The sequence below is a fragment of the Tamandua tetradactyla genome, chromosome 25, assembly GCF_023851605.1.
Source record: "Tamandua tetradactyla isolate mTamTet1 chromosome 25, mTamTet1.pri, whole genome shotgun sequence".
In the NCBI taxonomy this organism is placed as follows: domain Eukaryota; kingdom Metazoa; phylum Chordata; class Mammalia; order Pilosa; family Myrmecophagidae; genus Tamandua; species Tamandua tetradactyla.
The window spans coordinates 5,949,205-5,960,064 of record NC_135351.1 but is presented as its reverse complement, the minus strand read 5'-3'; the positions used below and the strand labels follow the sequence as shown (position 1 = coordinate 5,960,064).

The 10,860-nt window shown below is 44.6% G+C and overlaps 1 pseudogene; it reads left to right on the top strand.

Moving 5' to 3' along the window:
- Nucleotides 1-333: 333 nt before the first annotated feature.
- LOC143668755 (eukaryotic translation initiation factor 3 subunit C pseudogene) lies at nucleotides 334-2,209 on the top strand (annotated as a pseudogene).
- Nucleotides 2,210-10,860: the final 8,651 nt, after the last annotated feature.

Here is a 10,860-nt window from a genome sequence, read left to right as displayed (position 1 = left end):
TTCTGTGGGTCATGAATTCAGGAACAACTTAGCTATGTGGTTCTGCATTGGGTCAGTCCAGTTGTTGATGGGGGTTGCAGTCATCTTGATGGTTGGAGAATTGGGGTCCAAGATGGCTGTGCAGCTTTTGCTGACCATTTGCAGGAGGCCTCAGTTCCTTATTTCCTTTTCCAGGTGACTCTTTCCATTGGGCTGCTTGAGGTTTTTTTTTCGTGACATGGTGGCTGGATTCCCCAAGGATGACTGACTTGAGAGTAAAATGAAAATACACTGTCTTTTGTGAGTTGGTCTTATATGTCACACATTCTCATTTTATCAAAAAAGATTGGTCACATGAGGGTGGGAAACCAAGAGGAAAGAATTACCATGAGCCTACTTGGAGGCTGGTGACAACATGTGGGGTTGAAAATCTCAGTGCCTCAGGTGTGTGCCATCATTGAGTGTGTGCAGCGTGACCTGGAGGAGAAAGGGCATGACTGAGGAGCTCTGTCATGTCTACTTGAGGTGCATCCCCCACACTATTACAAATTTTATTACAAGGCCCATAAGAGCAGCTCATCCTCCCTTAGGGACCCTCAAAGTCTGAGCAAGACCAGGCAGAAAATTTGGATGAGGACCAGGCTGTGCTGATGGAGAGACCGTGCAAGTGCATCTGCTTCAAAGACCACACAGATTGGATCCGCATGTGCTGCATCTTCTGCCACATCTACCACCACATGCTGTGCTCCTGCTGGTTCCAAGCCAAGGACCCTGTGCTCATGAGCCACCTATAAAACAATGTCCAGCCTGCAGACCTGCCCATATAGATCCTGTACAACTGCACCACGGTGCAGCTGGGGCATCTGTGCTTTCTACCAAGGCCTGACCAAGGGTGTGCACAATGCCCTGCTAGACATCCAATCCAGTGGCTGGGTCAAGGAGCTTCTGGGCCAGGGTCTGTTGTTGTGTAGCCTGTAGGAGTCCAACCAGGAGAAGGTTGAGCAGGACCCAGATGTCCTTCTACCTGCCCATCAACCTGGAGCTACTGGCATTTGTCTATCTGGTATCTGCCATGCTCCTGGAGAGCCCCTACATGGCCGCCCACAAGAGCGACACTCACCAATGCATGATCAACAAGCAATTCCACCCAGCTGTGGGTGGGCGAGCGACAGTCCTTGTTGGGTCCCTCTGAGGCAATGAGGGAACATGTAGTTTCTGCCTGCGAGGCCATGAAGATGGGGAACTGAAAGACCTGCCACAGTTTTATCGTCAATGAGAAGATAAATAGCAATGTGTGGAGCTGTTTCAGTTTGCTAAAGCTGCCAGAATGTTATATACCAGAAATGGATCAGCTTTTACAAAGGGGACTCATTAAGTTACAAATTACGATCCTAAAGCCATAAAAATGTCCAAATTAAAGCAACAAGAGGATGCCTTCTTGGAGGAAAGACAGCTGGCATCTGGTATTTCTCTGTCACATGAGAAGGCACATGGAGTCATCTTCTGTCCTTCACTCCCAACTGCTGGTTTCAAATAGCTTTCTGAGCTCCTGTGGATCTTTCTGATTTCTGCTGGGGCATCTTCTTTTATTCTCCAACTTCTGTGTCTGAGCTTTCTCCAAAATGTTTCCCTCTTAAAGGCTCCCGTGAGCTGATTAAGACCCAACTTGAATGGGCAGGGTCCCATCTCCATGGAAATAACCAAACCAAAAGGCCCCACCCAATGATAGGTCTGCCCCCTGAGATTGGATTAGAAGAATATGGCTTTTCTGGAGTACAAAACACTTTCACACCAGCACAGGGGCTTTTCCTCTGAGGCTAACAAAGTCTGCACCATGCCAGTTAGGAAAATTGAGGAAGAGTCCCTGGGGACCTCCAAAAGCATGGAGACACTGTCCAGCATGTCTGAGTTGGTCCTGCCCACTGTGCACTCCATCATCAGCAAGATGACCAGGAATGAGAAGATGATGTCCTTTCTGGACCAGCCAACATAGGCAATGGTGATGCATCTCACCAAGCCCACTGTCCAGTAGGACTTGGCTCTGCAGCAGGCCAAGAAGCTGGATGGTCTGGTGGAGAATAACCAGCAGGTGTTCAACCATAAGCAGGGCACCTATGGTGACTATTTCCAAGACCAGAAGGATGGATGCCACAAAAAGAGGGGCCTTATGTGCAGTCTCAGACAGGCTACTGGTCTCTCCACCTCTGTCCCCAGGGGCTTCAACCACTAAAGCTTTAAGTCCTAAGCCATGCCCCAGTCATGAGACATCTATTTAGAACTGTTAGAAAAAAAATTCCAGTGCTTTTTTAGTGACCTCAGCCACCTCTGCTCATCAGGCATAGCCTGCTATCAACATGGTTACTAGTTAAATGCACCCAATATAATTTTGCTCCCTGAGGCCTGTGAAAGCACATTTAGAGTTTTTGCTGGAGATGTGAATGAATATTATTTTTCAAAAACTTTGACTTTTTTGTCTGAAGGTAATGGATTCTTCCAGAGCAATACATTCTCAGCATGAGATTGGTGTGAGAAATGTCATCTGGTTTTTCTTTTTCTTCCCAATTTCATTTACCATTACATTTACTTGGCAAAAAAATACATGAAGCCTTAAGAAATGCCTTATCCTGCTGCCATCCTCCCATCAGGAATGCAGAAAGATTGTCCCCCATGCTGAGGAATCATGAAAAACATAAGACCCTGCTCCCGAGACCCCACATGATGCTTTCAAATCAATCTAGAGGCGCCTGCTTGTATCAAGCTAGTTAAGAATCTGTTACTCGGTCTGTATTTCCCTAAGAAGCTCTGTTAATTAAAGTTTGGGAAGAAGATGGGAGATTTTATAATGATTCTAAGAGCTCATCTGCACACGGATTTTCTCACACCTTGACTTTATCGGGAGATGTTCAAGGTTGGGGCAGCTTTCACACTGACCCTGCGGCTTCAGTCTGCCAGGGCTACTGTAACAAACACCACACACGGGTTGGCTTAAACCACAGGAATGTATTATCTCACGTATTGGAAACTAGAAGTCCAGAATCAAGGTTTCGGCAGGATCATGCTTTCTCTGAAGTTTGTGGGGCTCTGGTGGTGGTTTGCTGGCCATCCAAAGCTCAGTCTCCACCTCCATCACGTGGCCATCTGTCTGTCTCTGCCTGCTCCTACTACTGTGTCCAAATTTCCCCCAATCGTACTGGAAAAGGGCCCACCGGGATTCAGTTTGGCCTCATCTTAACTAAAATATCTTCAAAGGTCCTATTTACGAATGGGGTCACAGACATAGGACCCAGGGTTGGGACTTGAACATGTCCTTGTGGGGGACAGGATTCCATCCATCATTTCTGTGTAAGAGCATTTATTTACCCCCATTGCATGAGGGTGTTTTTCTCTACCCCCCAAAGCAGCTGAAAATAAATCAAGAGCTTCCTATTGGAACAGGGAAGAAACCCAGGAGTATCCAAGTAGTAGAAGCAGAAGGTAGAAGGGGGATGTCATGGCCCCTTAAATGTTACAACTTCAGGACCAAAATTGATGTATCTAATCTGATGGCAACACAAGACATATATTCTCCTGGTGAGTTTTCAAAGATTTGCCAACTTTAGTGCCAGTCAATTCCGTGTTCTTCATATCACACCTGCACTCTCCTCCCCACTCCTGTTCTGAGAAGGGCAGGAGGGAGCCCAGCATCAGAAGGCTCAGGTTCCAGGACTGTTTTTGCCACTAACTAGCTCTGTAACTTTGGGCAAACTTCACCACTGCGGCCTCACCTTATCTGTGAAAGGAGACAGCTGGATTAGCTCAGGGGTTCTTATTTCCCTATAGCCATTATATATATATATATATATTCTAATGGGGGGAGTTGTTGCTTAATATGTACAGAGGATCTGTATGGTGAAAAAATTCTGGAAATAGTGGAGGTGGATAGATATTCACTGTGAATGAATGTACTTAATGTCACTGAATGGTGCAATTAAAAATGGTTAAAATGGTTAAAAATGCTAAGTTTTAAGTTATGTGCATTTTACAATAATTACAAAAGGAAAAAAAACTGTGGGTCTTCCATGGAGTAGTCATTTTCTTTTTGTGGCCAAATTATAGGCTTAACCTATAATTAAGGTTATAATTCTATAATTCTATAATTTCATTATAAAGAACATTTTAATACCAACAGAATAGGAGAAGCCTGATTTCAGAATAAGTTTATATCTTTAAATGGAATAGTTTTATGAAAACTATTATGAAATAGTTTTATGAAAACTATTAGTTTTATGAAAAACTTAACCCCACATCCGTATTGTTTTCATCTTGGTGTAGATGCTTGAAAATGCCACAGATCATCATTTGGAGCCTGGGGGCAGTTCTCCAGGCCCTCTGTTCTCTGACATTCTAGGACTCTCCAGCAGCTATGTGGCCGTGATGATGTTGGCACCAGCACAATTTCTGATGTCCTGAACCCCCTAAATCAGCTGTGTGGAGGTGGGCTGTGGAGCAGGTGGAGACAGCACCCTTGGGGCACCCCTTTTGAGATGCCCATCTGTGCTAACACAGTACTCATAAGTAACTGGGAATGACTCCAAGCTTTCCTTTTTCATGTCGTTTCCTTTTCATTAGGAAACCCCTGAAGATAGAAATTCCTTATCAAGTCTGCACCAAAATTGGCCTCTGTGCCTACTGATAGGCAGCACGAGCCCTGGACCCACCCAGCCTTCTTGGATGGTGCCCAGCCCATGGTCAATTGACCACTCACTGCTTAACCTCCTTCAATGGTCCCGAGACCCAGTCCTCGAGGCTGCTGGCCAGGCCCCCAAGATTTGCTCTCTCCAGACTTAACTCCTGACATTTACCCCTGAACTTGAAAGTTTTGGGGACCCCATGCTTTCTTTCTCCTTCTCACTTTCCATTAGCTTTGGATGTTTTCCCTCACCCCACTTTGCCTGGCTCACTGCCTCTCATATTTGGAAGTCTTCCTTGGTCCCTGAGCTGAGCCTGTTACTTCCCCATTGAGCTTGCATGAACATATCCACCCCACCCCCAAATTGTGCACATTGGGGCACATCCATATCACATTTTATCATGACTGCTGGTAGTTCCTTTGGGTCTTCCCAGCAAGGGAAGTTTCTGTGTCTTGCTTTCTGTCTTATCCTCAGAGCATCACGCAGTGTCTGGAGGAATTAACAGTAATTACGAGATTAATGAGTGAGTAAATGAAGATACAGTCTAGGGAAAGCTACAGCTCATGTAGGGCTTAGGGACGGAAGAGAAGGGGAGATGCTTTAGGGTTGTGATCTTCCTGGGGGCTCCTCACCCAGGTCGAGGTTGCCGAGGGGCCTTCTACAATTAGGACAAGGGTTGGTTGCCTATCCTAACTGACCCCTGCTGTGTAAGGAATGGTGCTGTGCATTGGGACCTGCAGTTGATAGATGAGTAAACTGCATCCCAGCCTCTATATCAGCCAGAACTCTGGGTGAGCTGCCCCTCCAGTGGGCTCCCGTGGGTCACCAGCAACCCAGACCACCAGGTGCAGCGTCCAGGACCTCATTCATGCACAAGGAGATCCAGGGGCCTGAAATGATGTCACCAAGAATTGGCATCTCACTTTCTCTGTTTCCCAGCCCTACTTTCTTCTGGGTGTGCTTCATTTCAGGCAGACTACCTCTGTAAAGGGACCTCTGGAAACTCTGGACTCAAATCATCTTATAAATTGCAATGCCAGAGGAAAGCTGTTATTTACCAATAGTTCCCACAAAAGTCTCCGATTTCATTACTGAGGAACAGGTCATATTCTCATCCCCGAACCAACCACTGTGGCCAGGGACGACAAAAAAGCTGGTTGCTGGGCCTGAGGGGCAGGATCAGCCTTGCCCCACAGCATAGAGGTGAGATGGCAGCTCCTCAAAAGAAATCTGTGGGGATGTGTGATGGCAGGAAGAAAGCAGCATGCCTCCTCCAGAGAGTTATCCACGGACACCAAAGTGGTTAAGCCCCAACCAAAATCCAGGCCTCCGAACAAAAATGGATGCGGGAAAGTTTGCACCCAGGTCTGCCTTAACCAGTTGGATGACTTTGAGGAAGTTACTTAAGCCTCTCTATTCCTTATCTGTAGAATGGGGATAATAGAATCCATCTCATAGTATCTTCATAAGGATTAAATAAGTTAAAATCGCTGAAGCACTTCAACTTTGCAGATATATACTAAGTGTTTGCTCTTTATCATGGAAACCTCATCTCAGAGGGGGCTTAAGGCAAGTGTTAGCTCAGGTCTGGAATGAGGGGGAAAGACTGTGCCCCAGGCTGTTCCTTGGAGTCTTTAGCATCCCCTGAGGAAGGAACAACTTTCTCTCTGAATTATTTGGACAAGTGTTTTCAATATGATGGCCCATGTGTCCTGTCTACTTCTGTCTTTAACCTGCCCAGAAGGATTTGGGTCCCATTAGGTCTGGACACGTGTGGCTTCCCAGAGATGGGAATCCTAAAGACTTGACCTCTGTGCTTAAGGAGTTTAGGAGGGAACATGCAGAGATCAGATAGTAAGCATAGCACACGATAGCATATATCACAGGGCAAATGCAAAGTGCAATGGCTACAAGAGGAGGTAGGCTTCACATCTGGGTGAAGCAGGGATAGGGGAGACTTTGTGGGGAAGGGACCCCAGAATCACGTGACTGGATAAAGGAGGGAGGGTTTCCCTTTGTGATGCCACCTCTTTGATGGGGCTATCAAAGAGGCAGAACAGCAGCTTGAACTCCCAGGGGAAGGGAAGGATGAGAAGAGGGAGGGAAGCTTGTCTAGGCTAGGGTGGTACTCCCAGGAATTTTCAGAGTTTGCTGCAACTATGCTTACATTTGAGCTTCTTCTAAATCCACTAAGCAGAACAGTCAAGAAAGAAAACTATAAGACTACGGAGTGATGCTTTTAATAGTTTGAGAGAAAATGATTTCCATTTTGCCATGCTTTCAAACATGTAGGAAGGTAAAAAAAACAAAAGAACAGTTTAGATATTCAAGATCTAAAAAAAATTAAAGAGCATGCCTCAAACATCCTTTATCAGATGGCAATGGAAAGATGCACTCCATCAAAAAAGAGGAAGTCAAGAAAGAAGGCAAGAAAACTCAACATATAGGCCATGAGGGATTCAATGTGAGACCAACGGATGGTTTCACAGGATAATGGCAGCTAATAAAAATGCAGCACAAAGAGTAACCAGTCCAGCTGGGGTTGATTGGAAGGCTGCACGAGATCTTTTATCAAGAAGCTGAAATTATTAGAATAGCCAATGCTTCTAAATACTGAGATGGTATCAAGACAAGTGACAGAAAGTGCAAAGTCTAAATAATAAGGAGGTGGAAAGCCAATCCAAATGGAAAACAAGAAAATTGTTATGTCCAGAAAAACCGAAAAAGCTTTTAAATATATACTGTGGGATTCAGCTGAGAGTAGACTTTACATCATCATAACATGGTAAACACATAACTGCTTATCTTATCAAAATGACTTTTTACTTATACTGAAAAGATAGAGGTGGGATAGGGAGAGTTTGTGTGTGCAGCAGAGGTTGATTGAAAAGTAGGGGAAAGAGTGACCTAAATCATTATCATCCATAACAGGAGTCAATAGATAATGCTTAGAACTGAAAACTCAGGTAGTGGTAAGAACCAAGGGTTATTTAGAGATGCATAGGTAAATACCAAGAGAATCTGCTAAATTAAGTCAAAAACAGTTATCTGTGGAGATCTGGAAATGAGATGGAGGAAGAGGGGGCTGCTGCTTTTTCATGACAAGCCCTGTAGAAAGAACTAGCTTTCTCTTTAAACAATGTGCCTGCTTAACCATGATGAGATAAAGACAGTTAATTTTATTATTTTTATTTTTTAATGAGAAAAATAACATATATAAAAAAAAAGACCTAATAATCTTCAAAGCACACCACAACAACTAGTTACAGAACAGATTTCAGAGTTTTGTATGGATTTACAGTTCCACAATTAGGCTTTCCTTCTGCTGCACCAAAGACACTGGAGACTAAAAGATAGATCAGTATAATGATCTAGCAGTTAGACTCATTTGTTAAATCCTGTCTTCTCTGTTATAACTCCCCCTTCTCCTTTGATCTTTGTGCCGGTCTGAATCTGTGGTGGACCCCAGAAAAGCCATGCCCTTTAATCCTCATTCAATTTTGCTGGATGGGAGCATTTTGATTGTTTCCATGAAGATGTGACCCACCCAATTGTGGGTGGTAACTTTTGATTAGATGATTTCCATGGAGGTGTGTCTCCACCCACTGAAGGTGGAGTTGCTTACTGGAATCCTTTAGAAGAGGAAACATTTTGGAGAGTCCCTTCTTTGGTATAGCCATGAGAAAGCTAGCAGATGCTGCTATGTTCACCATGTGCCCTTCCAGCTGAGAAACATTGAACTTTATCGGCCTTCCTGAACCAAGGTATCTTTTCCTGGATGCCTTAAATTGGACATTTCTATAGACTTGTTTTAATTGGGACATTTCCTCGGCCTTAGAACTGTAAACTAGCAACTTATTAAATTCCCCTTGTTAAAAGCCATTCCGTTTCTGGTATGTTGCATTCTGGCAGCTAGCAAATTAGAACAATCTTTCTCCCAACCTTTAGGGGTATTTGGGCTAAGCCCATTCTAACTTTATCACATTGGAAAGGGCTGCTGATGATATGGGGTAGGGGGATGGAACTGGTTGATATTCTGGAGAGGCTGGCCCCTCCGGGTTTCAGGACTTATGTGGCCTAGGAACCCATCTGGAGGTTGTAGGTTTCTGGAAAGTAATCAAAGTGCATGGAACCTTTGTAGAATCTCAGATAAAGCCCCAGGAGTTCTTTAGGGTGACGGGAATCTAAACACAAAGTTATAACAAATGAAAAGCACACATGTTGGAACCAAACAAATTTGGACTCAAATCCCAGTTCCAAAGTTGTGTGACTCCGTCCCGGTTACTTGGACCCTCTGAGATTCAATTTCTTCATCATACTAGTAACAGCACCAATCTCAGGATGTTGCTCAGAAGATTAGTTGACAAACTCCAATATACTGAAGTCTTAAAATGTAATTGATCCCACTCTCCCCTGTGGGGTTAATCTGTGGCAAGAACTACTGGTTGACCCCTAGCAGTTTTGGTCAAATTGTCACCAGCTTTGCATGGAAGGCAGACCACATACCATGGTAGCTGTGGCATTCAGGGAATCTTAGGAAAAGCCCAGAAGGTTGGTGTGTGTCACTTGTTTCTTGCAGCTTTCTGAGGATCTTGGCCATAGATGCTCAGACAGGAGCAGAGTGGGAAGCCCGGTGGAGTTGAGGTGGTCTCTGCCTGCAGTCTGCAGCCCATGTGACCAATGCTCCCAAACTTGGAGCCCTCCATGGATGGGATAAAAAGCCAAATGCTCCAGTACGCTCAGGTGAAGATAGGATTAGAAGTTTCAAAGCTACAACTTCAGCAGGAGATTAGATTGATGCTGGGTACCTTATCGAAACTGAATGAAATTAATGGGGTCATCCTCTCATATCAGCCTATTGTTTCAAAGCAGCTTTCATGAAATTTGAGGTTCGAAGGTGGGTGGGCAGAATGCAGAAGCAAGTAAATAAATATCAGAGTTTCAGACTTAAAGATGATGCCTAGAAAAGAACATTGACTGGCATTAATTGCACATACAGCTGACTTAACGTCTCCTGATTTTGAGGGAATTGAATTGCCAAAACTACTACTGGCCTGAAAAATTTATAGAAGAAATCCCTGGCTCCCAAATTTGCACCAGCGGGGAGCAGGCAGCAAAAGCTCTCCAGCTCTGAAAAAAAGGGGTTTTAAATGTGTGGTCCTGGAGGATGTTGGACAAGGAGGATCCTTCAAGAGGGCAAAACTAGGGCCACAGAGGACAGCGAATAGGACAGCAGACCCAGGACACACAGTCTTCACAATTCCTGCCCAGGAAGACTCGATTATAGCCACCAGCTACTGTGGGTGTTTTCTCTCTCCCGTTTCCTAATATGAGTACCCCTTTTGCCCAACAGTTGAGGGAGGGACAGATGACTTGTTTTGCTTATGAAGAGGTGGTTGATAAAGAACCACATTTAGACTTGAAGGAGGCCTGCACTTTGCCCAGGGCACCTGACTTCTGAGCTAGATGTAACCACTGGGACCTTGTGGTTGCCTTCTTGGAGTGTTGGGTTTTTGGGTGATGAAGTGCATGGACTGTGTCAGATATGGTTATGTATTCCCCAGTATCTGCTCTTCTTTTCTACTATAGTAATAGAATTTAGCTGCTCATCTCCCAGCTCCCCTACAGGTAAATGTAGCCAAGGGACCAAGTTCTGGCCATTGGTATCTAAACCAAAGTATTATTTGTCAATTTACAAGAATCCTCTTCAAGAGACAGCTGTTTCATGCCTTTTGAATTTCCTTCCCCCCTTACTGCTACCTTGGATGTGGATGTGATGGCGGGTGCCAGAGCTGCAATCTTGGATTGTGAGGTAGCTGTGAACATGAAGGCCACATATGATGATTCAAGGAAGAAGTAACTTGGATCCTTGATGCTGTGACATACTTACCTCTGTAAGAGAGAGAAATAGGCTTGTTTAAGCCACAGTTATGTTATTTTGGGTTTTTGTCACATGCACACAAAGCAATTAAGAAATGGATGTTGGATTTGGATCATGGTCCGCATATCAATTTTTAAAATGAGAGCTGGATTGGAGAATATGGCTTGGATCTGCAATCAAAGGGACAAGGGTTCTATTATTAGCACCCCACAAGACTGGGTCTTGAGGCTGATATGATGAAAGAATGGTAACAGCAGGGCAGGGAGCAGAGGTACCCCAAACCTTACTGTACATACGTGTGTTAAAATGCACATTCTTCTTCAGCAGGGC